The following is a 15,541-nucleotide window of genomic DNA, read 5'->3' as shown; positions in this document are numbered from 1 at the left end:
AAAAACGATAATATTTAACTAGATGAAGAAAATGAGTCTATAATGGACTTGACCTTCAACCAAGGATTGTCTTAAGTTTGTTGGGCTAAAAATTTCTCTCCTTTGTTGCAGTTTCTTTGATTACTGTATATTTTAGAAGAATTATCTTCAAGTTCCTTTTAACAGTTTTTCTAGTTACCACAAGTATTGTCCAAGTTAGATACAAGTAGTCTTTTTTATATTTGCTGTGTCTAGAATATTAAAGAGAACCATTTCTTTTTTGTAAAATAAAGTTCTCATTCTATAAAGCCCTAAAAAATTCTTGAACTTTTGACCAAAAATTCCTTACCTTATTACAATCATAAAACACGTGACCAATTGGCCTTTATATGATTTTTACATATGTAACATTCAATATTTGTTTCCTTTCTCATTTTAGCAAATCTTTCAGGGGTTATAAATGCTCTAAAAAATTCCAAGTAAAGATACTCCAATAAAGTGTCCAGAAAGAAAAGGAATCTTGCTAAAACATATAAAAAGCCAATTAGCAGAAAATGGAAACAAGTGCTCTGTCCTACAACTGATGATGAAAAACTAATAATGTTTTACATGCAAGGTCTAGAACTTGTTAAAAGAGGGAAGGCTTTGAGTCTCAGAGAAGACTATAGCAAAATGGACTCCTTGGATTTTGAATGTAATTTTGTACTACAACACTGATGGCTAATGCAGTTGAGCTTCCAGATGTTGGCAGTTAATGTAAATAATAAGTTTATGGAAAAGTGTTTGGATTTCAGAACTGTTCTTTCTTATGTAGCTTATTGTAAATGCTTGATAATACAATTCTGAATAACTATCTGACATGCTAAAAAAGTGTTGTTCAAATGTGCCCATATATTACTTGCAGTTTATATGACTGTATGAGCTGTGTAAATGTTACTCCCTGTGAATTAAGTGGCTGACTGTTAAAAAAACGTAGATAAGCACTTAATTAAAAAAAAATCATTTTCCTTATTGCCATGCTGGCCTATTCACAGCTGTCCATAAATTTTCAGGCAGACCCAATTTACATCACTACATGCAGTGAATACAGAATTATTGTGATGATTAATGAATTCTGCAGTTTACCAGTACTAAGTGCAGTTCCAGCTGTGACATATTCAAAGACCTAGGTGCCTTTAGCACATCACTGAACTATTCTATTAACTTACGTAGTCTTTCCTTGTTAATAACAGAGTCACATATCTCCTTCCTTAAAACATATTTATCTTGCTAGCATGAAGCTCATACTACAGTAAGCTGTCTGTGATTCTCTTCAAGAGGGCTTCATCATACCTACATAGTAAGCATCTCCAGAAGAATTATGTTCTTTGCCTTTTGTCAAACAGCAGATGTCAATATAAAATTATCTTTGTGAACTGGTAGTCAAGAACTCTTTAAAAATGATTCTTTCACTCTAAAGGTGTATTTTTGCCCTGTTTAACTTTGCACCTCTTGTTATTAGGGGTGTAAAAATGTCCTCTCACCATGAATACAGATATTGTGCAGTAGCAGAGAGTGAATGTATTATCACTTTACATTTCAATATCTAGGCACATGTCCTGTTTTTCCCATTTTTTAGCTTTTCCTGATGTGCAACAAAAATGGGATTTGCATCAATTCATTGAAATCAACTCTATTCAAACTCTTTTTCATGGAACACAATCAATCACAAACATTTCTAATTGAACAGAGTAGAAATGTTTCAAATAATTTTTTTTGATGTTTTTTTTTTTTTTTTTTTTGCAGGGAAGCAAGCCCCCCTGCACCACATGTAGAAGACTTTGCCTTCCACACTCCACTAATTTGAATATCAAGATTACATAATACCGAGGAAAAGGGAACCTTGCTTCTGCTAGTAATTAGCGAACACAGAGAAATACCACACTTTGGCATGCATTTTATTCAATTACTGTAATTAAAATAAAATGCATTCAATCACTGAATACTTCGATGAACTACCATGGCTCCTAAAATGAATGATTCTGTATAAATCATTACCTTGTATGACCAGTAAACATTTTCTTTTATGAAGATCTCTTTATATAGCTTTATATAAAAAGTTCATATATAAATCACTCAGTCTCTTGTTACAAGAAAATGGTTACCTTATAAGTTATATTTTGTATATTTGTTTCACATGCAAAACACATACTGCCTAACTTGTCCCTGTATATATTATTACTTTGTTATTACTTGTTAAACTGGTGCTCCACTCTAGTTTATTATAGCCAAACGATTGCAGCTCTTTATTTGCAGTCTTGATGTCTCTCTGTCCCACTCAGTTATAATCATTGCCTCACTCTTCACCCAGCTAGGACTTCTTTATTTCCACATTTCTCTCTGCCCCCTGTTATATTCAACAGATGCTATCATTTATCCCTTGCCACTCATCCTCGACTGTGGCTGTTAACAGTATCTCTACCCCATATTTTTCCCCTTTAATCCCTTGTTACTGCATTCGTACCTCCACCCATTTGTGTCTCTGCACCCCCCTTTTCTACTAGTATATTGCTGCTGTTTCTCTTTTTCACTGCTACCTTCTTGAGTGCCTCTCAGCTTTTTCCAGCTTTACCCTGACTTACCTTCTCTTCACTGATTGTTTCTGTTGAAGTTACTCTGCAAGGGGTCTGCCCTGCTCTATTCACCCCCATTTCACTCTGGGCTCACTCCACTGCCCTACCCTACCCCATTCCCACCCCAACTTCAATAACATTTACACTTCCATAGGCTCCACCCTTCCTATCTCCCTCCCAATTAGATACACTTACAGCACTTCAGTGATTCTCCCATCACTGAAGCCCAACTAATACACAGTTTACTTTTACAAACAGATTACCCCTCCAATTCCTAAAAGAATCTCTAGCATGATGCACTCCCTAAAACTGCCTTACTATTAGCATCCTTATAGCACCACTTTTCTGTCTATCCCAAGCCACCTGCTTTCCTAATATCCTCCACTCCCCAAGAATAGTGTCTCCCACTTTCTCCAGTACACCCCACCCAACCAAGAACAGCTTCTCCAATATCTCACCTTCCTTATTCAACAACTATACCTGTCATCTAACTAAGTTAAGACTATTCATCTCCACTATCAAACTAAAAGTAATTCATTCTCCCTCCTACTCAACAATTAATCTTCCTTACACATCACTACCAGGCCCTCTCACTATGTGGTGACATTCACCCTAGATCTAGACCTTGTACCTCTTCAGCCCCCAATTTCCCTTCCAATACTAAAAACCTGTGCATATTAATGTATGCAGTATTTGTAACAAAACCACCAAATTCCATGCCTGGCTGTCACATTATTCTCCAAATATTGTGGCACTCAGAGACCTGGTTAAAAAACTGCATATATCTAACACTGAAATAATCCCACCAGGATATAACATCCTTAGAAATGTCCAGCTCCACAAAAAATGTGTAGGTGTAGTTCTAATTTATTGTGACACCTTAACTATAACCCCCTATGACAAACATTTACCAACATTTGGTAATGTGGAGCTATTACTGGTAAACCTGCATATCAACAGCAGAAACCAAATATGTATTGCCATACTTTATATCCCCTCCCCAGGTCAAAATATATCTACCCTAGAAGATCTACTGTCCTGGACAACCCTCAATATAACAAATGAAACCATTATCCTAGGTGATATTATTGGCAAATTCTCATTCCCACTCCCCACTAAATAGCATGAATCTATATAAATGTACTCAACTTATCTCTGACCCCACATGCATAGTAAATAGACAAACAGAGTCAACCCCAGACAGGATACTAGTCTCTCATCTGCAAAAATTCTCCAAGTCAGGTACGCTTCCAAATACCTTCAGCAATCATTTACCAGCCTACACACATAGAACCCATACACAAGCAGACAAACTACATATACTACCCTCAACCAGGAATCTCACCCATTTTAATCAACAAACCTTTCTGGATACTCTAAAATCCCTCTACTGGTACCCTATCAAAAGTCTACCTTTAGATGAAGCAGTTAACTACTTTCATCCCTTCCATAAAAAAGGAGTGCTTTATACATGAGCTGACAGTGTTTACTGTGGCTACTTCCTTCTGGGATGCTATTCTGTATTTGGATTTACTGCTGGGTTTTTTTTGTTGTTGTTTTAGTTCCATCCCCATGTTTATTCTTGGATTTACAGTTAACTACTTCAACAAACTCTTTCTTGATACTCTTAACAGTCTCGCCCCTATACGTACCAAACAAACTAAGTGTAATCATGCCCCTTGGCTAACTAAACAGCTGCTCACTACTAGGGATAAAGCAAGGAAAGAATGGCTTAGGAATAAAATCCCACAAAATTAACTTAAATAAATGCAACTATGCAACATAACCAAAAGCAGGTAGTCAATGACAAAAATAAACTATGTCTCCATAAATCTTTCCACCTAACATAACGCCAATATGTTCTGGAAGTCTGTTTCCTTGCTTCTTAATCTTGGGACCCAGTACAAACCCTCCTCTTCAACTGATAAAGACCTACAAGATATTGCCCAAGCTTTCAATATTCACTTTACTTATACTATCCAAAAACTCATACATGATTTTTCTTCAAAAACCAATACAGGAACCAATTTAAATAGTAACAACAATAACTTCTCTAACCATCACTCAAATCCAAACTCCCTCTACAATAATTGCAACTCAAATAATACCCCATCCATTCCTCCTTTTAATATTCAACCTGCACCCACCTCTTTAGTGCACAAACTGCTTTCAAAACTGAAGTAATGCTCTCCCTCTTCAGATGGCCTCCCAGCAGAATATCTAAAAATTGCAGCAGACTCTATACCTCTCCTTATAAGCATTCTCATCAATCGATCTATCACCGAGTCATACATCCCACAACTCTGGAAAAACTCTATTATTACTCCCCGACACAAATGTGGTAACACCAGTGAGCTATCTAACTACCAGCCCATCTCTCTACATTCTCTGCTCTCTAAACTCCTAGAAAAATGTATCCATTCTTAACTACTAAAACATCTTACAGACAATAACTTACTTGCACCCACCAAACACGGTTTTCGTCCTGCACACAGCACAAATACAGCCTTACTTTCATTTACCAACACTGTTAACAAAGCTCTTGATACTGGCCTACTTACAACAGTTATACTACTCAACCTATCAAAAGCTTATGATACAGATTCCCACTCTAAGCTACTTCTACAACATGAGACCATAAACTTCTCCCCTCACACCCTAACCTGATTCCATAGCTATCTTAATAACAGAAAACAATCAGGTGGCAAAGCAAACAATCTGAATATCTAAATAACAACACTGGAGTTCCCCAAGGGTCTATCCTTGGGCCTTTGCTTTTTAATATATTTATTAACAATCTCCAAAAAGCATCCCTGTGTAGTACACTTATCTGATCTTGTAAAGTCAATCCAAACTCATTCACTGCCATCGAACCCTGGCTCACAGAGGCCCAGCTGTTACTGAATCCCAAAACCTAAACACCTAACCCCTCACCTAAACACACTGTTCAAACTCAGCCTCTCCACAGGCAACATACCCATAGAGTGGCACACAGCAATGGTTATTCTGCTCCACAAAGGTGGAGCCACAACAGACCCTGGGAACTATCGCCCTATAAGCCTGACTAGCTTGGTCTGCAAGGCTATGGAGTGCATCATCATGGAACTCATTAACAGAGACACTGGGAACCTCCAAACACTGGACCCTACCCAGTTTGGCTTTGTTAAGGACAGATCATGCCTCCTAAACCTGGTAGACTTCTTTGAGACACTTACCAAGGCTATAGACGAGGGAAAGGTGGTACACACAGCCTACCTAGACCTCGCAAAGACCTTCAACACCATTCCCCATTCTGGTATTATAGACAAGCTCACCAGCCTGAACATAAACCCCTATGTCACAAGGTGGGTTGCGAATTGGCTCACGGACAGAACCCACATGGTGAGAGTTACAGGAGCTAGGTCTGTCTCTAAACCAGTTATAAGTGGTGTTCTCCAGGGGTCGGTCCTAGGACCCCTCCTGTTCGGCATATAATTCTCAGGAGGTACAGGCAAGCACAGGAGGACTATGGCTAACCAAGTATGCAGACAACTGCAAACTAGGGTCTATAACTGACTTCCCCTGGCTGACACAGACATCCTCCAAAAGGGTCTCACTGAGACGAATACCTGGTGTCAGAATCATGGCCTCAAGCTAAATGCCAAAAAGTGCATAGTCATCCCCTTTGTAAAAAACAAAGTACCCACAAACTACCACATAGGTGGTAGTCCCCTAAATAAGTAAGATGTAATAAGGGATCTGGGGATCCAAGTAGATAATAAACTCACCTTTGATAATAGCATTGCCAAAGTGGTTTGAAAATCCTTCTATGTGGCCCACCTAATCACAAAAGGGTTCACATCCAGATCAAAAGAGGTCATTATGCCCCTCTACTCATCACTCATCAGACCCATCATAGAGTAAAATGCCCCATTTGAGATGTACCTTACAAGACACCTGCAACAGCTGGAAAGACCACAGAAGTACCTCACCAAGAAGATCAATGGCCTCAAACAGATGCCTATGCAGCCCAGCTGAAGAAAGTCCAGTTGTACTCGGTTGCATACCGCATACTCAGAGGTGATCTCTGCCTGACATACAAGGCGATGTCCAACCCAGAATTGATGGACATGCTCCACCTAAAGAAAACCTTATCCCCTCGAGCCACATGCTTTAGGGATCTAAACCTCACCACAACAATAAACAGGATACACTGGAGGGATAGATTCCTGTCCCAGAGACTTTCCATGCTTTGGAACAAGAACCCAATCTACATTAGGCAGAGCTCCTCGCTAACACTCTTCAAAAGAAACCTTGACGAATGGATGGGAAACAAAGTTTACCCCCGGGGATCACTTCAGTGGCTCTGCTGGACAGAGGCACAGGGAACTAATCTAAGGGGGCGGCAAAAGCCAACACATTCTAGCTAGGCTTATAAATGCCTTTGGGCAGATAGGTTCATAGGTGGGTACTAGGCTATGTACCTAAAAGATCAAAACTGTTGCTCTTCTCATCCAAACCCCTTCTAGACTTAAAAAATTTCTCACAAAATGATACAGAACTTGAAATTGTAAAGAACGCTAAACTACTTGGCATCACTATTGATGACAAACTTACGTCTGAAGAACACATACTCGGCACAATCAAAAAGACCCATTTTAAGCTTGGTAAGCTCTATAGGCACACACTCTACTTGGACAAAGCCAAACTAATACTAGCAAACAGTCTACTTCTCCCTTTTTTTTCTGTATGGTAGCCCCATCTTTACTAACCTACACACATCCCTTGTGAATAAACTACAGTCATGCTACTATAAGATAGTTAAGTTTGTCTCCAATATGCCAGCTCGCACACACCACTGCCTAGCCATCAGACCTATAAACTGGCTTGATTTTCCCCATTATCTACAATTTACCCAGCTTACTCTTAACCACAGATTGCTTTATAACCCTAAATACTGCCCATCCCTTCAAACAATAATGCAAACTTAAATCCCAAATCGTAACCTTAGGTCTTCCAAAAAACAACTCCTAGCTGTAACTAAACCAAACAAAACAGCCAGACAATGCCTTTATTCCCATGCAGTTGCTAAACCCCTCACTCTATCACTCAACTAGACTCTATAGTAACTTTCAAAAAAACACTGAAAGAACTATACCTCAATAACCAAGGCTGCTACTATACTAACATGAGTAAACCACCTTAAATTATCATTTGCTACTTACCCTAACAACATCATTTTTTCCTCATAATACTTGATCCTTTTTCCTGTATGAAAGTCTCCGTTTCCCCTCTAGCTTACTATTTAATTTAACTTTTACAATCCATAAAATATTTCATGTAATGTTTCATACATAAATTTGTTAGTCCAAAGCATGCTGTTTGAAAAGTTCTAACTGGTGCATGTCAGTCTTATGTCAATGTTCTTCCTTAGTTGTAACTCTGTTACAGTTAAGAATGGCTGATTCCAAAATTTAAGCATGTCAACAATTGTTTGGAGCTTTTATTTGTACATTTTTTTCTTCTTTTTAATATATTTTGTAATATATAAACTTAATAATAAAATTGTCTGTAACTGCGGAGCTTTTCTCCCCGGGCCTCCGCCGAAAATGGGACTTTTGGCCCAGTGGACTTTCCTGGTCAACAAATGTCAATTAATAAATAAATAAATACTAATCAGTACCTTTTTAAAAATGTATAATGCCTATAATAGATTCTTTGTATACAAAACATCATTTTGTAACTTGTTTTTAATATAGTTTCTGACTAATCCCTTTGATACACAAAGGCACTTCTTTAATAGCCTTTATTCATTATACATATACTAGCTACACAAGCAGATTTTATATTCATTTAGTCACCCACTGTGCCATTTTTATTATATTTTATTTCCATCTCATTAATTTTGCAGTCTGTACCTTTAAAAAATTGTCTGCACACATGGGACAGATTATCTGCCAGTTTGTTGTGTCAAGATAATTTGCATTTGCACTTTGATAAACTAAAGAAGTACTCAAAGCTAGGGATAAACGGCTCTGTTCCTGTCTACCTGCTGTGATAGCAGGCCTCCATCATATTATTCAACCAAATCAATATAGGCTTTTAATTTTTTAAATTTTTTAAATTATTTAGCATTTGTTTACCAGGAAGGTCCAACTTGGAACAAAGCCAATTTTCAGCAGAGGCCCGGGGGAAAAACACTCTAGACATGTCTTTGTAATGTGGGAGGAAACCGGAGTACCCAGAGAAAAAACACACGAATGCAGGGAGAACATGCAGACTCTACACAGAAGGTACTCCAACCGAGAATCAAACGGCAAAACCTCTTGCTGTGAGGTAACAATGCTACCGCTGCACCACTGCACCGAAAATAATTGCCTATGACACAATAATACTGCAAGCTATCAGTGCCACAGAGGAGAAAAAAAAATCAATTCCAGTGATTAGCTTGCATACATCAAAAGCCTTTGATCTATTAATTCAAGCTTGTAAATTTTGTTAAATGGACAAACCTTCCTGTCTTCCCTATAACAAAAGAAGTTAGGCAGAGAAACTACCTCTCACCAGCATATTTTTTTTCTGACAATAAATAACCTGCTCTTTAAGGCCTCAGCAAGAACACCTGATTTTAGAGTAGGTAATCAGGAATTATTCTAATTAGCATAAGCAAACAACTTGCATTAATAAAGAACTATATTAACAATAAGGCCACTGTGAAAGTTCTATTTAAGAAAGCTGAGAAGAATGTTGGCTATATTATAAAACTGTGCAAGTGTAAATGAATGACTGTATTAGAACAAGATAAAAACATCCAGACAAATCTGAAGTAGTCACAGAAATAAAGTTTGTGCATATACTGTAGAGCTGGCACAGATAAAAACTATCCTAGTAAATCAGGATAAAACATTAAAAAAATTGAAGGATAGAGTGCAAAATTTTATTACATTTTATTTTTTTTTTTTATCTGATAGGGAGCATTAATCTAATTAAACCATATTTTCTGCCTCAGATTACATTTCTAGTGTCTAATAGGAATGTCAACAATCAGTTGATTAAAGACAATCTAAAGCATTTTTTTTGAAACTCCTGTGCAGGGGAAGATTCCCTAGGCTCCACTCAAAGATAATATTTCAGCTCCTTGTTTTTTTGGGCATTCACTTTCATGCAAATTAATTTTATTCAAGCACCTACTTGAAATATAGTAAGCCACCACAGAAGGAAGTTGGAATATAAAAGATCGATTGAATTGCAAAAAAACAGATTGGTCTTTAGAATATATTACATTTTCTGATTCAATAAATTCCATTCTGAGAAGGTATAAGGGCTTACTAGGAATTGATAAGCAATCTGACACTAACACACCAACATATTGTTAACATTATCACCAAAACATTTCACTTTCCATCCCCCAGCTCTGTCCCTTTTTCAGGATTATACTAATTTTTTTTCATAGCTGATATCTGGGATTATAATGCCCAGAATAACTAAATTATCATTTCCAGGGAGATTTGTTACCCTTCTTTGAAATATATGCATTTTTGTAGGAAATGTTATGTTTTGTGGCTGACACTATAGAAATTAGGGCAAATAAACAACTATAGACATCATTTTTAGGGATTAAAACTGGGGGAATTATTCACTTCATTACAGTTTAATAGTGACAGGGGAAATATACTGGAGATCACCTAACCTATGAATATTTTCTTAAAGAAATTTCTTGATTCAATAAAAAATTTTAATGAGAATTAATTACTGTCCTAAGAGACTTAATCTGATACATGAATACATGAGCATAAGTCTTTGTTTGAATTGTAATAAAGAAGATATTATGCTTTGTATTTAGGAATAAAACTCATTATATATTATTCTGACTTAAAGCATGTTGTTTAGCAAAATTAGTTAAGGTCACATTTTGTAATAAAAGCAAGTCCTGTCCCTCATCTGTACAAGTACATTGAAATGTTATCTTAATAACATCTACTGGCACATAGACCTAAAAAAATCCTGTCACATCATTAAAGTATGTTTGCAAAGTCAGGATAGGTTCATTTCACGGACCACCAAAACATTTTGGACTTCAGTTTGACTGGAAGACTAGTGTATATTCCTTAATGCTCTTCAGCAAGTCGAAGATCACTGTGGTGGTAATTATAAGATCCAGGAAAAAGTCTTGCCAGCAGTTTGGGAAGAGTCATGTATTAAGCCAGACACTATCACTGTCTGGTGCAAAAGAAGTAATTATCTGTCCTACAGTGGTATGTAATAGATGAGCTGATAAAAACATCACAACAAAGACAGCAAAAAACTCAGCTCAGTGTGAGTTTCTGTTAAATGTAGAGTGTACTCAGACCACTAGAACTGCTGAATATGTAACACTCTAGAAATACGCAGTCTTACTATAATGCATTACTTCTGAGATAACCTAGTGCACCCTTATTTTTCATAAATCCTTATTTCTCAGGTGCATACAATGTTAGTCATGATTCAGAAGTCCTATAAAATTATTCCATATTAGGGTTGAAGAAATGTTTGTATGATAACACTTCATCTCTCTGATAGCAGAGTGTGCTAAGATATGATGTAACCCTTGTGTGTTTCTGTAAGTTTGACAGCAGAAATGATTTGATAAGTGAGTAGGAAATAACATTCAGGACTAACAGAAAAGGGTGCTCAGAATAAGAACGATCAGCTTGTAGCTGTAAACTAAGACAAAAATAAACAAGCATTTTCTCTTGTCAGAACAAGTTAATAACATGTACAGCAACAAATAAAATCTAATAATAATGTAATTTAGAAAGCAGTAAAGGAAGCGAGATTGATAAAATAATTTATAGGACAAATGCTGCTGCTGTTCTTCTTTCAGCTTTTCCCAGTTAGGGGTTGCCACAGTGGAACTCCGGTCCGCTACTGACTGGCAGTAGATTTTTTTGGGGTGCCGAGGTGCCAGCTCGACGCCCAACCTTCAGCGAAGGCACACCCATTCTACGCATGTCAGTCGAACGCCACTTGACCGCGGGGAGGACATGCAGATTTCACACAGAAGGCGTTCCAGCCGAGAATCAAACAGGAGAACTTCTTGCTGTGAGGCAACAACGCTACCGCTGCACCACCACGGCTTCCATAGAACAAATGCTGTAGTGGTTTCAAATCGTATATAACCAATTACAAAACATTCTTTGAAGTTCTGATGTAAAATGTAACTTATCAGATTTCAGAAATCCTCACCAGGCATTTACTAACAGTTTTGTATTGAGCCGTTTCTGAATAAATAGCATATTTTATGACGTGCATTTTCTGAAGTAATGCATTTATGATGTATATTTTCTAAAAGTAATCATATTTCTTTTATTTTAGTTATTACTTAGTAGACTTGAAATGCAAACCAAAATTATGTAGCAATGCCAAAGCTATTTAGTTTTAATGGTTGATATACTTTTTAGCCCCTAAGGTAAGACATTGCCCAGGACATAACAAAATGCAGTCCATATGAGCTAGCTTGTTTCAGCCTGTAGATATGAATTTAGTTCCAATGGTTTTCAGTTGTATACTGTATAGCTGTCGGTAAATAACTTACCAGATAAGAACTCTGGGGTGACCTATTAGAAAGGCACTGTATTTTGGACCGTTGCTCTCATGTTTGGTATTCATGCCAGAATATAGTTCATTCGTAATTTTTCAAGAAGTGTAATCAGACATCTGGTTTTGTATGGTAAGGGTAATATTAATATAACATGAAATTTCCATTAAAAAGGAGTTACAGCCAAGCAGCTGCTTTTATGAACTAGCAGTAAAAATGTGATCTTAATATATTTTAATAGGAACATCCAGAGTCACTGCTACTTTCATTAACTATTACTTTAGCTGCAAAAAGTGTCATTATTATTTTAAATGTTCTGTGGAGATCACTAAAATCGCAAACCAGCTCATAACTCTCAACCACTTAGCAAATTAATTCTGGAAAGACACTAAACTAATGGGGGGACAAACGCCCAAAATCAGGGACAGAGTTTAAATATTGCTCTTACAAACCTATTAAGTTGCTAGAATAACAAGTTTTGTATTAGCATGCATTTTTGAAAGATATGAAGTCTGAAACTCAAATGTACATCATTGTTTAGTGATAGCAGTCTTCAGTGATTTGCCAGAAAAAACACAAATCTTATGGCAATTTTTATGAGGCACAGACTTAAAATATGAGTAAAAATCTGGACGTTCTGCAAAATTCTAGATGATTGAAATGTATTAGTCATTTTACTTGCACTATACCACTCTGTATCCATAATCTGTGCAATTTTGTGCTTGGGTATTTATTTATAGCTTAAAATGTTATGGTATTAGTGACGACCCTCCGCCTCTAGGCCAGTAATCAAGGAGCCTCAATCCTCACCACTGGCACCTGTAGGGAATGTTCACTGGGAGGATAACAGGTACACACCCAGTATTTCCAGATGAAGCTCTCTGCATCAAGTACAATCAAACACAATTTCCCTTAAGAGCACACAGGGAATGCAATCAGTCCAGGGCTGATTTCTCCCTCTTCCTCTAGAGTCCCAATAAGACTCCCTACTGGCACAGCTATAGAGTTGAGATATTAGCTGATTGTCCAAGCCAAGACCTCCAGCACCCTCCCTCTCCCTTTCTCCAACCAGTGCTTTATGTCCCTGTCCAAGTAGCAGAAGCACACATTATTTGAGATTTGATTTACAAACACCCACACAGACAGACACACCTGGGAAAGACTGGCACATGTTTTCTAGATAAGCCACCTCCTGCCCAGACTATAAGGTAGTTACTACCACTGCCACCAGACACTCCTGCCAGCAACCTTAAGACCTCTACAAGGGTACCCAATATACTGAGTTAAATTAATATTAATACAAATGATAGTTTGACCAAGAGCAAGGCTATTAGGAGTGGCCCACACAGTGTCACCAAATAAGTAAGCAAATACTCTCAAAACATCAATTCATCTACAAAGACCAGCCAGAGTAGTAATTAGCTCACCCCAAAGACAATACAGAAAGCTTCCTAGTACAGACTTTGTGTCTCTGGCTGCACTAAAACCTATGAGATAGCATCCTTATGGCATATAGATTTAAAGAGTTACAATAGTGCATGTACATTTCTGTTCTCTTCAGTACAGCATACTATGGATGCATTTCAAACACATGCACTTTACAAATATCCTTTCAACACAAACATCTGTACAAATCAGTTTGATATACATGACATACAGTTACAATACATTTGTAACACAAGCATCTTGCATAAATCAGTTTGATATTCACAAATGACATATAATTATTTACAAAATCCCAGCTAGCTGTGCTAGTAGTACCTCTCACTGTCACAGTATTAACAAATACTATTTTGTTTGCATTTATATACTTCATCCTCTACAAGTCTGAAAAGTATGGCAATGCTTTAAAGTGGTGTCTCATATGCATATTATTTAAAGAATGAGTTTGTTAAGAGAAAAAGAATGTGCACAAGATGTAGCTTTCATTGTTTGGGTCATGACATCATGCAGCTAAATTTAGAAGTTAGAATATGTAGTACTAATGCAGTCTTAGGGAATTCAAGTGCTGTCTTGATTAAATTTCCATGATTATTTCTATGCAAAACAAAGCTATAGATCAGTTGAGAAAAAAAATCAATATATTTGCTGTTGCAAAATGCAACACTGAGAAAAATTAGTTATGCGTAATAGATGGATTGCACCGATGTCTGTAGGATATCTTGTCAGCGGGCAACACCACATCTAATATAGTCTATTTGCTGCTGGGGCCATCTTGATTTTACCTGCTACTAATTCAAAGTGGTCACATTTACAGAACATTAAGCAGCCACTGAGTAACCACGTCTATATTACAACATTGAAGCTTTAGTTAATCGAACTAAAGCTTGACGTGTAATATCGAAAGCTAAAATTGTTGAATGGCTGATTCAACCAAGGGAAACACTTCCCTTGGCCCAATCAAAAAAAAAAAAAAAAACAACTTTACATCTGAAATCAAGTGGGGGGGTGAACCCCGATGTGTGGGGACATTGTGCCCCTCCAATCCCCTACCTAAATATACCAACTCCGAGATCGCTCCAAATTGGAGAAAGGGACATACTCCACAGAATGGCCAAGGGAAGTGTTTCCCTGGGTTAAATCAGCTGTTCAGCAATTTACGGTTTCGATATTACAAATTTGAGCTTTACTTATTCAATTAAGTAAAGCTTCGATCATGTAATATAGAACCGAGTAACCACATGTACTAGTCAAAAACGACAGCAATCGCCTTTCTAGTACAGCATGCAAGAGTATTTCTAGTCCAAATTTTTTGCCTTCAGCATTTGCTATGAAACCATACTGATAAATTTTTCTAGACAATAAACAGCCACAAATCAAAGCCCAAACCAAAGTAGTTAATGAGAACTGTAATAATCTTGGAAAACATTATTGTTCTACCAAAGAAATAAATCATGGGCATGACCTGTATTAACTGATAAACTGTGTGTAAATCTTCTTCTTCTTCTTTCGGCTTTTCCCGGTTAGGGATCACCACAGTGGATCACCTGTCTGCTCATGATTGGCAGTGGAGTTTTACAGTGTCGAGTTGCCAGCCCAGCACCCAACCATCCACAGAAGGCACACACACGTACGCACTCACTCACGCCTATGAACAATTTAGTGTGTCCAATCCACATACAGCATGTCTTTGGGATGTGGGAGGAAACAGGAGCACCTGGAGGAAACCCACGCGACCACAGGGAGGACATGCAGACTCCGCACAGAAGGCATCCCAGCCGAGGATTGAACTGGAGAACCTCCTGCTGTGAGGCAGCAATGCTAACTGCTGCACCACCATGGCCGCCAGATAAACTGTGTGTAAATAATTGGATAAAAAATGTATTTTACTTGCCCTTTTATCATAAGTGTGATATGTAGTATTAAAAATGTGTAAAGTGACATATAACTTTAT

Source organism: Protopterus annectens, chromosome 9.part0, assembly GCF_019279795.1.
Source record: "Protopterus annectens isolate FY-2018-M chromosome 9.part0, PAN1.0, whole genome shotgun sequence".
Classification (NCBI taxonomy): domain Eukaryota; kingdom Metazoa; phylum Chordata; order Ceratodontiformes; family Protopteridae; genus Protopterus; species Protopterus annectens.
The sequence above is the reverse complement of the archived record's forward strand: the minus strand, read 5'-3'. Positions refer to the sequence as shown.